Raw genomic sequence first — 15,219 nt, 5'->3', positions numbered from 1 at the left:
TCAGTCGTGTCCAACCCTCAGCGACCCCATGGACTGCAGCCTTCCAGGCTCCTCCGTCCATGGGATTTTCCAGGCAAGAGTACCGGAGTGGGGTGCCGGTATCCCTAAACAGGCCTTAAACACTCCCAGTTTTCCTTTTGTCCAAGTCTCTGGAGAAGGGAATGGCTACCCACTTCTTGCCTGGAGAATTCCATGGACAGAGGACCCCGGCAGGCTACAGTCCATAGGATTGCAAAGAGTCAGACATGACTAAGCAACTAACACTTTCACTTCTGAAGTGATGGGGTTTCTTCCCCTGCCAGCTCCCACTCCTGGCCACCCGCAGACTCCGGAGGGTGGGTGTGGCTGGGCCATGAGTCAGAGGAGCTTCCCCGAAAGGTGTGGAGGAAGTGGATGGTGGGGTGGGGTGGTAGTGGCCCACATTTGGAGCACTGAGGCAGTGTGGCAGGCCCTAGGCCAGGCTCTCTTGTTTTCTCATATATCATTTTATTTAATATTTACAGCAACCCTAAAGGTAGGGGATGTTAGGATCCCCATTTTGGAGATGGAAAAACTGAGGCTCAGAGAGCTGAAGCAACTTTTGTAGTTAGTTAGTGGCCTCCAGGAGTTGAGTCTATAGCTGTTTGAACTCAGAACCTGCACTTTGAACGGCAACCGAAAGTTATCTGGAGAGGAGAGGGCTATGGATCTGTGGTAAAGAGTTAGCTCTGATGCTCCCTCAGGCCTTTCCCAGGATGCGGGACAACCCCAGCAGCTTTATTTCACAGTTGGAGCCTAGTGACTTCCTGCCCGTTGTTGTCAAGGGCAAATGGCTGACACCTTCATACCCCTCCCTTCCTGTGGGACGGTACTTTACCCAGCTAGCTGTAGCCCCTAAGCTTGTTAATCCTCACGGCTCTCCCGTGAGGAAAGCCAGGCCAGTATGGGGGGCTGTGTCTCACGGATGAGGAAACCCAAGTTCAGAGCAGTTATGAGACCTGACCTATAAGAACCTCAAGCTGGGCCTAGAACCCAGGCTTAGGGCTCTGAGGCCAAGCTCACCTCAGGACAGCCGTGCAGGAAGCGGGAAGTCGGTGCTGAGCGGAGACCGGCTGGGACTGAGACCTGGTCCCCCTGGCTCCACCTCCCTGCTGTTTGACTCTTCCCAAGTCCCTTAACCTCTCTGTGTCTTAACTTCGTCTTCCGCAAATTGGGGCACAAACTCTGCTCCTAGTATCCTTGGTCTGGGGTGAAGTTGAGATGAGACACATCGTCGAGAAGGCTGGAAGCAACGCCAGGGGTGTCACCCAGAGGTGTGAGGGAGAGCAGTGGGCCCGGGGCCCACACCGACACCCTCACCAAGGCTTCGGGTCTGGAACAAAGGAGGAGCCACTCCCCTCCTGCTACCCGGCTCTGACGCTCCAAAGCCCCACCCAGCCTGGCCGCTCCCCAGCCATCTCCTCGCTAAGTCATTAGCACCAATAATCCATCTGCAGGAGTAATTACGGACCCCAGGAGGGGAAGGGATTCCTGCCAGAGATGTGATTATGTCTGGAAAATGAAAGATGTTGCAGAAAAAGGTCTTGAATAAATTACTTTAAGGTGGGGCTAACAGGAAGACTAACATTGGGAGTAAATGAAAACAAAACAAAACTCAAAAGTTCTCTCCAAAAACACTACTAAATAATTGTTCTCCCCTCTCCTAAAAGTTCTGAGTATGATTTCCCTGAGACAAGCCCAGGGAGTGAGGCCCAAGTGGCTCTGCCTTTGACAAAGATGGCCCAGGGGAGCAGGGGTTAGGGAGTGCAAAGGAAAGAGTGGGAGCTGAGAAGGCTGGGCCCTGCCAGGTGAGCACTGGCAGGCAACAGGGAGTCGCAGCAGTCCTGAGCAGGGCTGTGACAGCAAGGCACAGCGCCTGACCTTCACCCCCTGTGTGGGGAGATGGCAACATCACGGTCTAGGAACCCAGCACGCAGTAGGTGTCCGGTAGATGCTGGTTCCCATCACTCCCTGTGGTCCTTCAGTGGAGGCTGCCGGCTGAGTAGGGAGAGCATGGGCTGTGAGTCAGGGAACCTGAGTCTGAATCTCAGCCTTGATGCTCGCCAACTGGGTCACCAGCTCACCAGCAGGATCACCTCTTGAGCCTCCCTCTGCTCACCTCATGCATGGAGTACCTTCAAGGCTGGTATGAGGATGAAACAGGGCAATCAATACCAAAGTGGCACAGAGCAGGTAAATCTTAAATTTCTTTTTTTTAATTAACTTATTTTTAGCTGTGCTGGGTCTTGGTTGCTACACGCAGATTTCCTCTACTTGTGAGGGCTTCTCATTGTAGCGGCTTCTCTTGTGGAGCGCATTCTTTAGGCATGCAGGCTCAGTAGTTGTGGTACTTGAGCTTAGTGGCTCCTCGGCATGTGGGATCTTCCTGGACCAGGGATTGAACCCGTGTCCCCTGCATTGGCAGGCAGAGTCTCAACCACTGGACCACCAGGGAAGCCCAGTCTTAAGTTTCTTTCCTCCCATCTGCAGCGGGCTTAGGTTCATATTCAGCTGCATGTAACAGTCAAAATGCCTCAAGCTTTTATAGCAGTTCCTCTGGGTCAGGCACTATCCTAAGAACACTATGTGTGTTAATTTACTTAATCATCACCCCTACCCTCAGAAGAAAGTACTATTATAATCCCATTTTTGCAGATAGGGAAACTGAGACACAGGCTGGTGAATGACTTGCAAAAAGTTTGTTCATTTTGCCCCCAATAATGCTGAAAAGAAGAAGTTGCCCAAGGTCCCGTAAGTGTCAGAGCCAGGACCTGAATTTAGTAGTCAAGTTCCAGAGCCCACTGGCTTGATCAGCCTTCTGCCGCTGACCTGCATCTCCTGTGGGCAAACCCAGAGTCACCTTTGCTGCCCCTCACTGGGAGGAGACCTGAACCGCGGCCTCAGGGTGCTCCAGCCATGCGAGCCGAGTTAGGAAGTGGTGTCGCACTCTAGGGCAGGGCTTCCCTGGTGGCTCCATGGTAAAGAATCCTCCTGCCAGTCCAGAAGACATGGATTTGATCCTGAAGACCCCACATGCCTCAAGGCAACTAAACCCACGAGCCACGACTATTGAGCCTGTGCTCCAGAGCCCATGCACAACTACTGAAGCCCAGGTGCCCTACCACCTGTGCTCGGCAACAAGAAAAGTCACAATGAGGAGCCCGTGCGCGCGGCTAGAAAGTAGCGCCTGCTCACTGCAGCTAGAGAAAACATGTGTGCAGCAACAAAGACCCAGCATAGCCAAAAATAAGCAAATCGATAAACCTATTTTGAAAAAACCTCTATAAGGCAACGGGGCACCTGACAGGGAGCTGAGGGGAAGTGTTAATTTCCCAGGCAGTGGTATGGATGGAGCACCCAGTCATCACCATGCCACTCATCTGTTTCAGTGCTTCCACTACAACACGCTCCCACATCCATCACCACAGGTGTTCCCACAGCCCTCTGAGATTAAATGCTACTGTTGCCGTTTTACACACAAGGACACAGTCATGGCAAGGTTACATAACTCTGAGCATCTCAGCTCTCAAACCCAAGACCCAGCCACTCCCCAGACAAATGCTGCCAGGATGAACCTCTCCTGGCCTGTCTCCCTCTGAGGCCTCACTGCCCTCTTTTCCCTCTGGCTTTTAACCCCAGACAGCCTCTGCCCAAAGCTGGAAGCCACCTTATCCCTGCCTGCAAAGAGGTCTAAACTGAGCTCCCGTCAAACCTGCCTCCCTGCGGCCTCAAGTTCTTAAAGGAGGAGCACACCCAGGCCCATATTATATGTAGTAATGAATTCTATGAGAACTTGTCTGAGACACCTCTGGGGCCCAGAGAAATCTGGAGGAAAGCAGCGTTATAAAGACTTGAATAATTTATAGAGTTGGGGATGGAAAGGACGGACAGCTTGGACAGTGCGTGAGTGTGTGCTAAGTCGCTTCAGTCCTGTCCAACTCTTTGCGACACTGTGGACTGTAGCCTGCCAGGCTCCTCTCGCCATGGGATTCTCCAGGCAAGAATACTGCAATGGGGTTGCCGTGCCCTCCTCCAGGGGATCTTCCCAACCCAGCGAATGAGCAGTAGAGGCACCCTTTCCCACCTCCATTTCTTTTTGTTCACCAGTAGAAGCCTCTCAGGCTTCAGCTTTACTTTCTCTGCATTCATTCTGTAACTTTAAAAAAAATGCTTCCACAATCAATAAGCCATGGGATTTGCCTGAGTCTGGACTCTCAACCTCTCTTAAACAGAAGGGAGTAGACCAGACTCCTGCCTTCAGGGGAGAGGTATTCCAAAAATAGGTTGGGACACTCAGGCACTTGCCTGCTCTTGGGGACCTGCCTTTATCTATTTTTTAAATTTTTAAAAAGCCTTTATTGAAGTATAGTTGAGTTATAATGTTGTGTTAATTTCTGCTGTATAGCAAAGTGACTCAGTTGTACACATATATAGGTGTATATATATATATTTCATATTATTTTCCGTTATGGTTTATACAGGATAGTGAATGTAGGTTCCTGTGCTAGACAGTAGGACCTTGCTGTTTATCCATCCTACATATAATAGTTTGCAGCTGCTGTTCCCAAACTCCCAGTCCTTCCTTCCCTTACCCCTCCCCCTTGGCAAGCACCAAGGAGTTCTCTCTGTTGTCTCTCTCTGCCAGTGAGTCTGTTTCTGCTTCATAGAAATGTTCATTTGTGTCATATTTAGATTCCACATATAAGTGATATCATATGGTACTTGTCTTTCTCTTTCTGACTTGCTTCACTCAGTGTGATGATGTCTAGGCCCATCCATGTTGCTGCAAATGGCATTATTTCATTCTTTTTAATAGCTGGGTTCCATTATATGTATACACAATCACATCTTATCCATTCATCTGTAGATGGACATTTATGTTACTTCCATGTCTTGGCTTTTGTAAATAGTGCTGCTATGAACATAGGGGTGCATATAACTTTTGAACTGTAGTTTTGTCTGGGTGTATGCCCAGGAGTAGAAATGTTGGCTCATATGGCAACTCTATTTTTAGTTTTCTGTGAATCCTCCATGCTATTTTCCACGGCGACTGCACCAACTTACATTCCCACCAACAGTGTAAAGTGGTTCCCTTTCTCCATACTCTCTACAGTATTTATTATTTGTAGACTTTTTAATGATGGCTATTCTGACAAGTGAGAAGCAGTACCTCATTATACTTTTGATTCGCATGTCTGTAATAATTAGCAATGATGAACATCTTTTCGTGTACCCATTGGCCATTTGTATGTCTTCTTTGGAAAAATGTCTATTAGCTCTTCTGCCCATTTTTCTATTGAGTTGGATTTTGTTGTTATTGTTATTGAATTATATGAGTTGTTTGCATATTTTGGAAATTAAACCCTTATTGGTCATATCATTGCAAATATTTTACCCCAGTTCATGACTTGTCTTTTCATTTTGTTTATGGTTTCCATTGCGGTGCAAAAGCCTATAAATTTGCTTAGGTCCCATTTGTTTGTTTTTGCTTTTATTTCTGTTACCTTGAGAAACTGATCTAAGAAAACACTGGTATGACTTATGTCAGAGAATGTTTTGCCTATGCTTTTAGGAGCTTTATGGTGCTTTTTCTTATTTAAGTCTTTAAGCCTTTTAGAGTTTACTTTTGTGTATGGTGTAAAGGTGTGTTCTAACTTCATTGATTTACATGTGGTGGTTCAACTTTTCCAACTGCACTTGAAGAGACTATCTCTCCCTTATTGTGTATTCTTGCCTCCTTTGTCAAAAATTAATTGTCCATAGGCGTGTGGTTTTATTTCTGTGCTCTCTATTCTGTTCCATTGTTCTATATGTCTGTTTTTGTGCCAAGACCACACTGTTTTGATTATTGTAGCTTTGTAGTATTGTCTGAAGTCTGGGACAGTTATGCTTCTTGCTTTGTTCTTTTTCCTCAGGATTGCTTTGGCAATTCTGCATCTTTTATGGTTCCATATAAATTTTAGGACTATTTGTTCTAGTTCTGTTTTAAAAAAAAGTCACAAAAATTTGATGGGGATCGCATCAAATCTGCAGATTGCCTTGGGTAGTGTGGCCATTTAAACAATATTAATTCTTCCAGTCCAAGAGTGTGGGCTATCTTTCCATTTCTTTGAATCATCTTCAGTTTCTTTTATTAATGTTTTGTAGTTCTCAGCATACCAGTCTTTCACCTTGGTAAGGTTTATTTCTTGTCTTAGTTATCAAAGATTATAAGTGTATAATATGGAGAAGTATAGAACAAAATACAGCTATTAGAGGGCAGTTGCTCCACAGTATTGTGTTGGCCTCTGGCACCCATCAACACGAATCAAGCACAGATGTACATGTGTCCCCTGCCTCCTGAATCCCCCTCCCATCTCCCTGTCTGTCCCACCCCTCTAGGTTGTCACAGAACACTGGGTCAAGCTCCCCTGTTTTATACAGAAAATTCTCCCATGCTGTCTGTTTTACATATGGTAATGCATATGTCTCCATGCCATTCGCTCAAGTTGCGGCACTCTGTCCTTCCCCCACCGTGACCACAAGTCTGTTGTCAATATCAGCATCTCCATTGCTGCCCAGCAATTAACGCATGCATGCGGAATCTAGAAAGATGGTACTGATGACTCTGTTTGCAGGTTTATTTCTAAGTATTTTTGATGCAGTTTTAAGAGGGATTGTTTACATTTCCTTTCCGATACTTTATTGTGAGTGTGAAGAAATGCAATTGATTTCTACATGTTAATCTTGTATCCTGCTACCTTGCTGTGTTCATTTATTGGTTCCAGTAGTTTTTGTGTGTTGTCTTTGAGTTTTCTATGTATAGAAAAATACGACCACTTCCCAGATCTGTGTGTCATCTTTGTGTGGGGGCTATGCTAATCCTCTGTGTATCATTCCAATTCCAACACATGCACTGCTGAAGCTAGCTCCTGCCTTTGTCTTGAGGGTAAAGTTTGAAGCCTTCCTAGCTGGGACAGTCTAACCTTCAGGCTCCTGTGCCGCTGCTACCCTTCAGGCTTGGAGCTCCGGGAAATCCAAATGGATTGCCTTACCCTAGAGCCCCGCCCACCCTCCCACGTACCGTGTCTCCTCTATGCCTCTTTTCAGCCTGGCCTTTCCCTGGAAAGCCCTTGCTCTCTATCCTTCTGGCTGAATTCTGCCTGTGTCCAGCTCAGTTGCCATCCCCTCATAAAGCCTGCTTGCTTTCTTCCTGTGGGACACTACCTTCCCGCAGGACACCGGCACACCCACTCTCAGGGCATACTGTGGATGAGTCTGTCCTCTCTACTAGACAGCTGCTGGGGCAGGTCTGCTGATTCCTTCCTTTCCCCATCCTGCCAGCCTCCTAACCCAGATTCACTCCCAGGCCTGCACAGAGAATGGTCAGTAAATCTCTTTGAATGATATCCCAGGTCCTTTAGAAGCACCCCATGAGTCATGAATGTGCCACATTCTGCTTGGACCCTAGTAAACACCTCCATCAGTCCCTGTAGGACCCTCTGTCCCCATAATCTGGTTCCCACTTGGGACATTATCACTGTCAATATAGTCAGCCTGTGGCTCTGTAGGCCACTGCCCCGGGCCCACACCTCCCAGCCACCACCTCAGAGGAGCTGGGTTCTGCAGTACGCATGCACACACACCCCATATACTCAAGCCTACAGTGTGAGCCCAGCGTGTCCATGCTGTGCACACCATTCTCCAGGCCACTGTGATCAAATCCCCCTTGAGGCTTTACGACCAGGATCAGCCCAAATGTCCTGCATCAGGTGCTAAGCTTACCTCACAGCTGTCATGCCGCTGACACAGGACACACTCCACCGGAGTCACACACTGCATAGACCATGCAATTGTGGAGCGGGGAGTCTATAAGCTGCCATTCAAACCAAGACGCTGGTACAATAAGCCAAATATCCCATCCGTAACCTGCTCTTCCACACAGGCAAAACATCTGTACAATTGACATGCATAGGGCCCACGAGTATTATTTACACCACATATATCAGGAGTTTATGTGTTTGCATAAACTCACTGTTTGCACACACATATGTACCACTCTTATGGCAGAAAGTGAAGAGGAATTAAAGAGCCTTTTGATGAAGGTGAAAGAAGAGAGTGAAAAAGCGGGCTTAAAACTCAAAATTCAAGAAATGAAGATCATGGCATCCGGTCCCATTACTTCATGGCAAATAGATGGGGAAACAATGGAAACAGTGAGAGACTTTATTTTCTTGGGCAACAAAATCACTGTGGATGGTGACCGCAGCCTTGAAATTAAAAGACGCCTGCTCCTTGGAAGAAAAGGAATGGCAAACCTAGGTAGCATATTAAAAAGCAGAGACATCACTTTGCCTACAAAGGTCCATCTAGTCAAGGCTATGGTTTTTCCAGTGGTCATGTATGGATGTGAGAGCTGGACAGTAAAAAAGGTGGAGCACTGAAGAACTGATGCCTTTGAACTGTGGTGTTGGAAAGACTCCTAAGAGTCCCTTGGATAGAAAGGAGATCAAACCAGTCATTCCTAAAGGAAATCAACCCTGAATATTCATTGGAAGGATTGATGAAGCTGAAGCTCCAGCACTTTGGCCACCTGATGCAAAGAGCTGACTCATTGGAAAGATCCTGATGCTGGAAAAGATTGAAGGCAGGAGGAGAAGGGGATGACAGAGGATGAGATGGCTGGTTGGCATCACTGACTCAATGGACATGAGTCTGAGCAAACTCTAGGAGGTGGTGAAGAACAGGGAAGCCTGGCGTGCTGCAGTCCATGGGGTCACAATGAGTCGGACACGACTGAGCAGCTGAACAACAACAGGGCACATGTACACGCAGGCTTACCGAGAACAGCCTACAGAACACCTGAGTGTTACAGGGAGGCAGCCCGCCACACCCCTCCCCTGCCACAGTCGCATCCTGTGTCTCTGCCCCCTCCACGTTGTGTTCACACACTCTACATGCTCATGAAGACCCCTCTCCCCACCAGCATGGGATTTCCCAGCAGTTTAGAGGCAATGGTTTTTGGCACTTTTTTAAAACCACTAAGGAAATCATGAAACCTAATGCAGAGCAACTGGGGCCATATGCTGTCAGTGTTTGTCCAGGAGGTCCCGAAGATTCCGGCCGACTTTGCGGGGACTTTGCCTGGCTCCGTCCACGGAGGAAGTCAGGCCCAGAAGGCCAGTAAGAGATGACTTGATCCTCTGTGGCCAGAATCACCCCCACCCCCAGGCCCTTAGGAAGTGCCAGAGTGCTTGACAAGGCTCAGTCCTCGGAGAGCAGGAACAGGAAAGGGAGGCTGTCGTAGGAAGCTCCTTTCTCTTAACTAAGAGCTGAGGCCTGTGTGTGATGTTGTGAGCATCCCCAGGCATCAGCAGCAGCAGCATCCCTGTAACCAGCTTTCTCTCTTTCAAACAATGTATACTATGATGGGTCTTGGCACAGTCCCCAGTCTGACTCTCACTCCCACTACCTGTTATTCCACCTTAGCTTGGTTCCATCAAGCCTTGAAGGCTTCTGATTTATTTTTTTAATATTTATTTATTAGGCCACACTGGTCTTAGTTGTGACATGTGAACAATTCGTTGCAGAGTGTGGGATCTAGTTCCCTGACCAGGGATTGATCCCCAGAGCCCCTGCTTTGGGATCGTGGACCACCAGGCAGTTCCAAGAGTTGAAAGCTTTTGGACTTCAGGAGCCTCCTAACATAAGATACAAATGCCCCCTAAGAGTTCCCACCGTAAGCCCCTAGTAGCCATTCTTGCCTCTGCCATCAGCATACATTTAACAACAAATTTGTAGAGAAGCACCCAGGACAGGGCCTGGCATATGGTAGGCCCTCAGGACACTGGAGTCCCTGTCACACTGCTGCCCTGTTTGCAGGCAAGGTGGCCAGGTCTAGAGGAAAGAGACTGGGCTGTGGAGTCAGTTGGCTCCTTTCCCACAGCATGACTAAGAGCAAGTGACCTCTCTAGCCCAATTTTCCCTTTCTCTAGGATGGTTCTCTCTCTAGGAAGGTCATTCCTTCCCTGCGAGCCTGTTAGTGCCTGGCACAGGCTGGCACCAAGGGGTTGGTTAAAAATCTGAGTCTCCCTCCTCCTGTCTCAGGCACTGGGGATCGGTCAGTCTGTCCTAAGCCGGTGGCTCAGTCCTGTCTGTAGGCATGAAGGGGCGTGGACAGGGGTAAGGACCAGAGGCCCTGCTCCCCCTTCTTCAGGTCTTCCCACTATGCATATACCTTTGTGCAAGAGCTTTCCCAGGAATTTTAGATTTGAGAGCCCCCTGATAAGATACAAATACCTCTGAAGAGTGTTCAATAAGCTCTTATCAGTCTGTGATGCCTTCTTGGAGCTCACAAGAGGGAACAGTTGGAGAAGAGGAAGGGGCTGTAGATAGGACAAAGGCATCAACAGAGAGAAGAGAAACTTGGTTTTGCCAGTTGAGTCTCCAGGAGGACCCCAGATTCTGCAGCCAGCAAGTGAACATAGCCTGAACTTGACTCTAAATATCCTCTTTTGGCCACACTCACTGTGTCTCAAGTCTTCCTGAAGTGTCTTAGTATCTGTTTGGTAACTGTTAGGAGGTGTCTGTGCTCCTCTAGGGAGACCTGAGGGGTCAGTTATGTAGCATATTTATGCAAATTAGAAAATGAAACACCCCTTTATCAAGACAGTCTATTGGCATCTGCCAAAAAACTGATGTAATAAATACACAAGCTGTAGTGACTGCCATTTGAGTGGCTCCTGAGGGTTGTGCAGTGCACAGCCTGAACAACTATACAGAGCAGCCTCCGATCACTGGTAGCCTACTCATGTTGGACAGATGCAGGGTTTCCAGGCCTAACCTTCAGCCTCTCTCCAACTATCCCCTGGGGGGCCAGATAGAATAACTCAGCCATACAGGCCCTCTGCATCATCCGCTTGGCACAGGGAAACAGGAATGGGTGTGACAAGAGACCTCCATCCCCCTCCCCCTCTCATTTCTCTGACTCTCCGCTCCGCATGCCTTATGCAGAGTTTCTCCTCCCCAGCGTGCACTGGCTGTCAGTGCTGCTTTATCAGTTACACACTAATTAGGCCCAGTGAGGTTTGCTCTGCACTGGAGGGGCCTCTGTGGCTGGTGTTCAGTCCAAGCTGTTCTCTTTGCCTTTGGACCTCGTGTCACTCTTTCTCCCTGGAAAATCACGCATGAGTCTCCGCACCTGGGAGTCCCACCGCCTGAGCCTTCGAGCTGATCGAGTAAAGCTTTAGCGGCTGCTCCCCATTGCTTACATTACTGCCTGAACCATCCCCCTACCCCATCCTGCTATCCATGGAAAAATTGTCTTCCACTAAACGGGTCTCTGGTGCCAAACTTTGGGGCCAATACTGTAAACAGTGAAGCGCTTCTGGTATTGGTGTGACATTGGGCACCAAATCAGCCTGGTGGGTGACCCTGAAGCTCTAGAAAGAGCATGGGAGACAGGGAAACAGGAGAAACCAGAGGATTGGGGAGGCCACTGCAGAACTTCTGGAAGTAGGGAGGGACCTAGCCTGCAACTTCTCCTGCCACAGCCTCATCACCTGCCTCACCCTGCTCCCCCACTAAAGGATAAACTCCATGAGAGTAGTGTATGCATGCATGCCAAGTCACTTCAGTCGTGTCCGACTCTTTGCGACACTATGGACCATAGCCCACCAGGCTCCTCTGTCCAAGGGATTCTCCAGGCAAGAATACTGGAGGGGGTTGCCATGCCCTCCTTCAGGGTATCTTCCTGACCCAGGGATCGAACCCACATCTCTTATATCTCCTGCATTGGCAGGTGGGTTCTTTACCACTAGCGCCACCCGGGAAGCCCCATGAGAGTAGGGACATGCTCTGCTCTGCTCACCCAGTGTCCTCTGGCCTAGCACAGTGTCAGGCATGTTCTAGTGCTTCCAAAACATTTCCTGAATGAGTGAATGAATTTGATCCCTATGCAATGAGCGCTGGCTGTGGTCAAGGTTCCAAGCCAGGACTGGGGCCACGGGGCTGAGAAACAGACCAAGTCTTTACACTCATGGGACTTATGTGAGGATGAGAATTCTAGGAGAATGAGAGCTGATTTTAATTCATCACAATTGTGATAAGTGCCACCAAGGAGCCAGTAACAGAAGCCTACTCTTGAAGTGGGAAGACGGGAAGGTAAAGAACATGGGAGGTGAAGGCCCCCTTGCGCTGCGTGCTTAGTCACCCAGTCGTGTCCATCTCCTCATGGACTGTAGCCATGGTTTCTCTGGCCATGGGATTCTCCAGGTAAGAATCCTGGAGTTGGCAGCCATACCCTCCTCCAGGAAGGGCCCCCCTTAGGTCGAATCTAATTTAGTGTGATGGTTAGAGAGTTCATGGCCTGTCACCACACCAGATCTATGGTAGATGCTCAACAAGTGTTTAAGAGGACTTACCTGCAAGTCCAGTGGTTAGGACTCTAGGCTTCCACTGCAGGGCGCATGGGTTCGATCCCTGGTCAGGGAACTAGATCCAGCATGCCACATGGCATGGCCACAAAGGTGGTTGAGTACTGAATGGGCAGATAAATGAGGCTGGGTCACCGTGAGCCAGTGTCTTTGCCTCACGGAAACCCACACACTCTGATGCCAGGTCCAGGGCCCTTTCTTGCCTAAACCATCCCTACTCCTCTAGCAAGAAGACCTGGGGGCCAAGCTGACTTCCCTGCCTTCCTGTCCCAGAGTCCTCTCTGCTGAGCTCCATGGACCTGTAGAGCACGCCCACCCCCTCGGCCTGGACCTAGGGAACCCAGTTCACTCCATTTGCACTGCCTCCTACCAACAGAACATGTTGAAGGGACCCTGAGGTGAACTTGCACAACTGCCTACCCCTTTTGTGTGAGGGAGGGTCAACCACTTTCCATCCTTCTCCTCCTCTCATTCCAAGAAGTATTCATTAACCTCCTGCCCATTGCAAGGAGAATGGATGATCAACACAAGGCGCCCAGCTGTTGACGAATTTTCCCAAATAGGGCGGAACTACAAAGCAGCATACTGCAGGGGAGAAAATTCAGTAAACAGTATTTGAAACAAATGTAATAGAACATATAACTTATTACCCACTGGGGTCCAGACCCCTGCTGCCACATTGCACAAGGAAGCAGGTGGAAGGCAGGGAGGAGATCTGCAACTCTGCAGTGGGACCAGCTCCAGAGCTTCCATTCAGCCAGCCACTCTTTCAAATCAAGTTCAAGGTGTTAATAGCCTAGGGTGCATCTATAATGAACAGGCCTTTGGATTGGAGGAAGAATTCTCATCCATCCTCCATTTGCGGAGTGAAGACACTGAGCAGGACAGGCAGGCTTCCCCCTACAGGAGCTGGAACCCTGGGAGCCTGCCTCTGGGAGGTGGAGGGCTGCCCTTTCCTGGACGGGGAGAAGGGGTGTTGGGAGTCGGCTCTGCAAGTGTAATGGGGATAGGTAACAATATCAACTTCCAGGTGTTGAGAAAGAGCAAGTGTCTCAGCTTGGCAGGTGGCCTTCCCTCAAGGTCAGGGCCATGTCCTCTGGATGCTCTGTGCTTTAGTGCTGAGTGTGCCGTCAATAGGAGTGAGCAAGGGCAGCATAGGCTACCCCAGAGTTTTACCACATCTAGGCTCTTCGCATACTGTGCTGACATAAGAGCCAGGAGATTCAAGTTCCAAAGCCATCCCTCCCAGCGTTGGCTGTGTGACCTTGGGCAAGTTGCTTTCCCTCCCTTGGCCTCAGTTTCCTCACCTGTAAAAGAAGGCAGCCAAACCAAGTGATTTGCAACATCTTTTCCAGTTCTGGTACAAGGAGCTATCACCCCACTGAGAATCTAGAAGTGAATATAATGAGATCCTGGCTCCCTGAGCTTACAGCCCAGGGCAGAGGCAGGATGTGTGACCAATCCCAGCCTGTACATTAGCAGCATTGGTGGCCACCCAGCTGGTGTGATTCTCAGATTCCAGGAGGGCTCCCTACTCTGGGCCTGCATTCCCATCATTCCTCACTTCTTCGGGTTAAGACCCCCTCCTGCAGGCAAGAAGATGCTCAGAGAGGCAGAGCTACAGGGTCCTTAGAGATGATCCAGCCACTGGTTCCCAACTAGACACGTACAGAAGCTGCAGCAGGTTGCCAGGAGCGATTCTGAACATTTTACAAAGCCTACAGGCAATTTTCCATTACCTAGGATGAAGCTCACTAAAACACCAAGGTTTTTCTTCTGCTGTTAATTAGAATTAAATTAACTCTATGTGATCTTCCAGGTGAGCGTAGGTTAATCAGAAGCCCTGATTGGTTGTAGGTGACATCATAGGAATTTCTAGGTCATGGTTGGTGGACAAGATGCTGCCACCAGCATCAGCCGGCATGTGGTCACTGGCCAAATTGCACCTGTTCAGTACGTGACTGGCCTTGGACACCAGCGCGTGGGGACAGCAGTGTCTCTCAAATTGAGAGAGCTTTGCAGGCAGGGGACACCAACAAGGCTTCTTGATGGTGAAAAGTTGGGGAGACTGATTTCAACAGCTGCCTGTAATTAATAAAGAAACCAAGACCTGTGTGTTACCTAGTGTGAACATGAGTCAATCAGAACAGAAGATTGTTTTCCAGCAGTAAATGTGCTTAGTTGCTCAGTTGTGTCCGACTCTTTGCGACTACATGGGCTGTAGCCCACCAGGCTCCTCTGTTAATGGGATTCTCCAGGCAAGAATACTGGAGTGGGTAGCCATTCCTTTCTCCAGGGGATCTTCCTGACCAAGAGATCGAACCTGGGTCTCCTGCATTGCAGGTGGATTCTTTACCGTCCGAACCACCAGGGAAGCCCCTCCGGCAGTAAGGTGTATAGAAATTCTGGATGGAGATTTTGGTGAACAACTTGAATAAAGGCCTTAAGGTACTCCTGGCTGAGGAGTGAGCAAAAGTGCTAGGCTATGTGAAGCGTGTGAGATGCCAAATGCAACCCCCCCTACTTTCTTGGGTTCTTGTCCTGTCCTTTTTTCCAGAAGGTGAAAAGATCAACAGATGTGGATTCAAGGCTGGTCTGGGCCAGGCACTGGGCTGGGGAAGATGTGGTAGATAAATCCCAGCTCTGCCTCATGGGCCGACTCTGACTTTCAGTCTCTTTCTCATGATGGCGATGAATCTGATCATCTCTAAGATCCTATTCAGCTCAGAGTGTCTAGTCTTCCTGAGTGGGTGCACTCGAGGCCAGCAGGGTAACTTTCTGACTGTAT

General features: G+C 49.0%; 1 protein-coding gene and 1 non-coding gene across 11 annotated transcripts in view; one reads left to right on the top strand and one right to left on the bottom strand.

The window, feature by feature from the left end:
• MEGF11 (multiple EGF like domains 11) overlaps window positions 1-15,219 on the top strand; it is a 393,555-nt gene that overhangs the window by 335,344 nt on the left and 42,992 nt on the right. The window lies entirely within an intron of this gene.
• Window positions 6,823-6,927, bottom strand: LOC133256278 (U6 spliceosomal RNA). The gene has a single exon (XR_009739154.1). It is a non-coding gene; the product is annotated as a U6 spliceosomal RNA (small nuclear RNA).

Source organism: Bos javanicus, chromosome 10 (genome assembly GCF_032452875.1).
Source record: "Bos javanicus breed banteng chromosome 10, ARS-OSU_banteng_1.0, whole genome shotgun sequence".
In the NCBI taxonomy this organism is placed as follows: Eukaryota; Metazoa; Chordata; class Mammalia; order Artiodactyla; family Bovidae; genus Bos; species Bos javanicus.
This window is presented reverse-complemented; position numbering and strand designations above follow the sequence as displayed.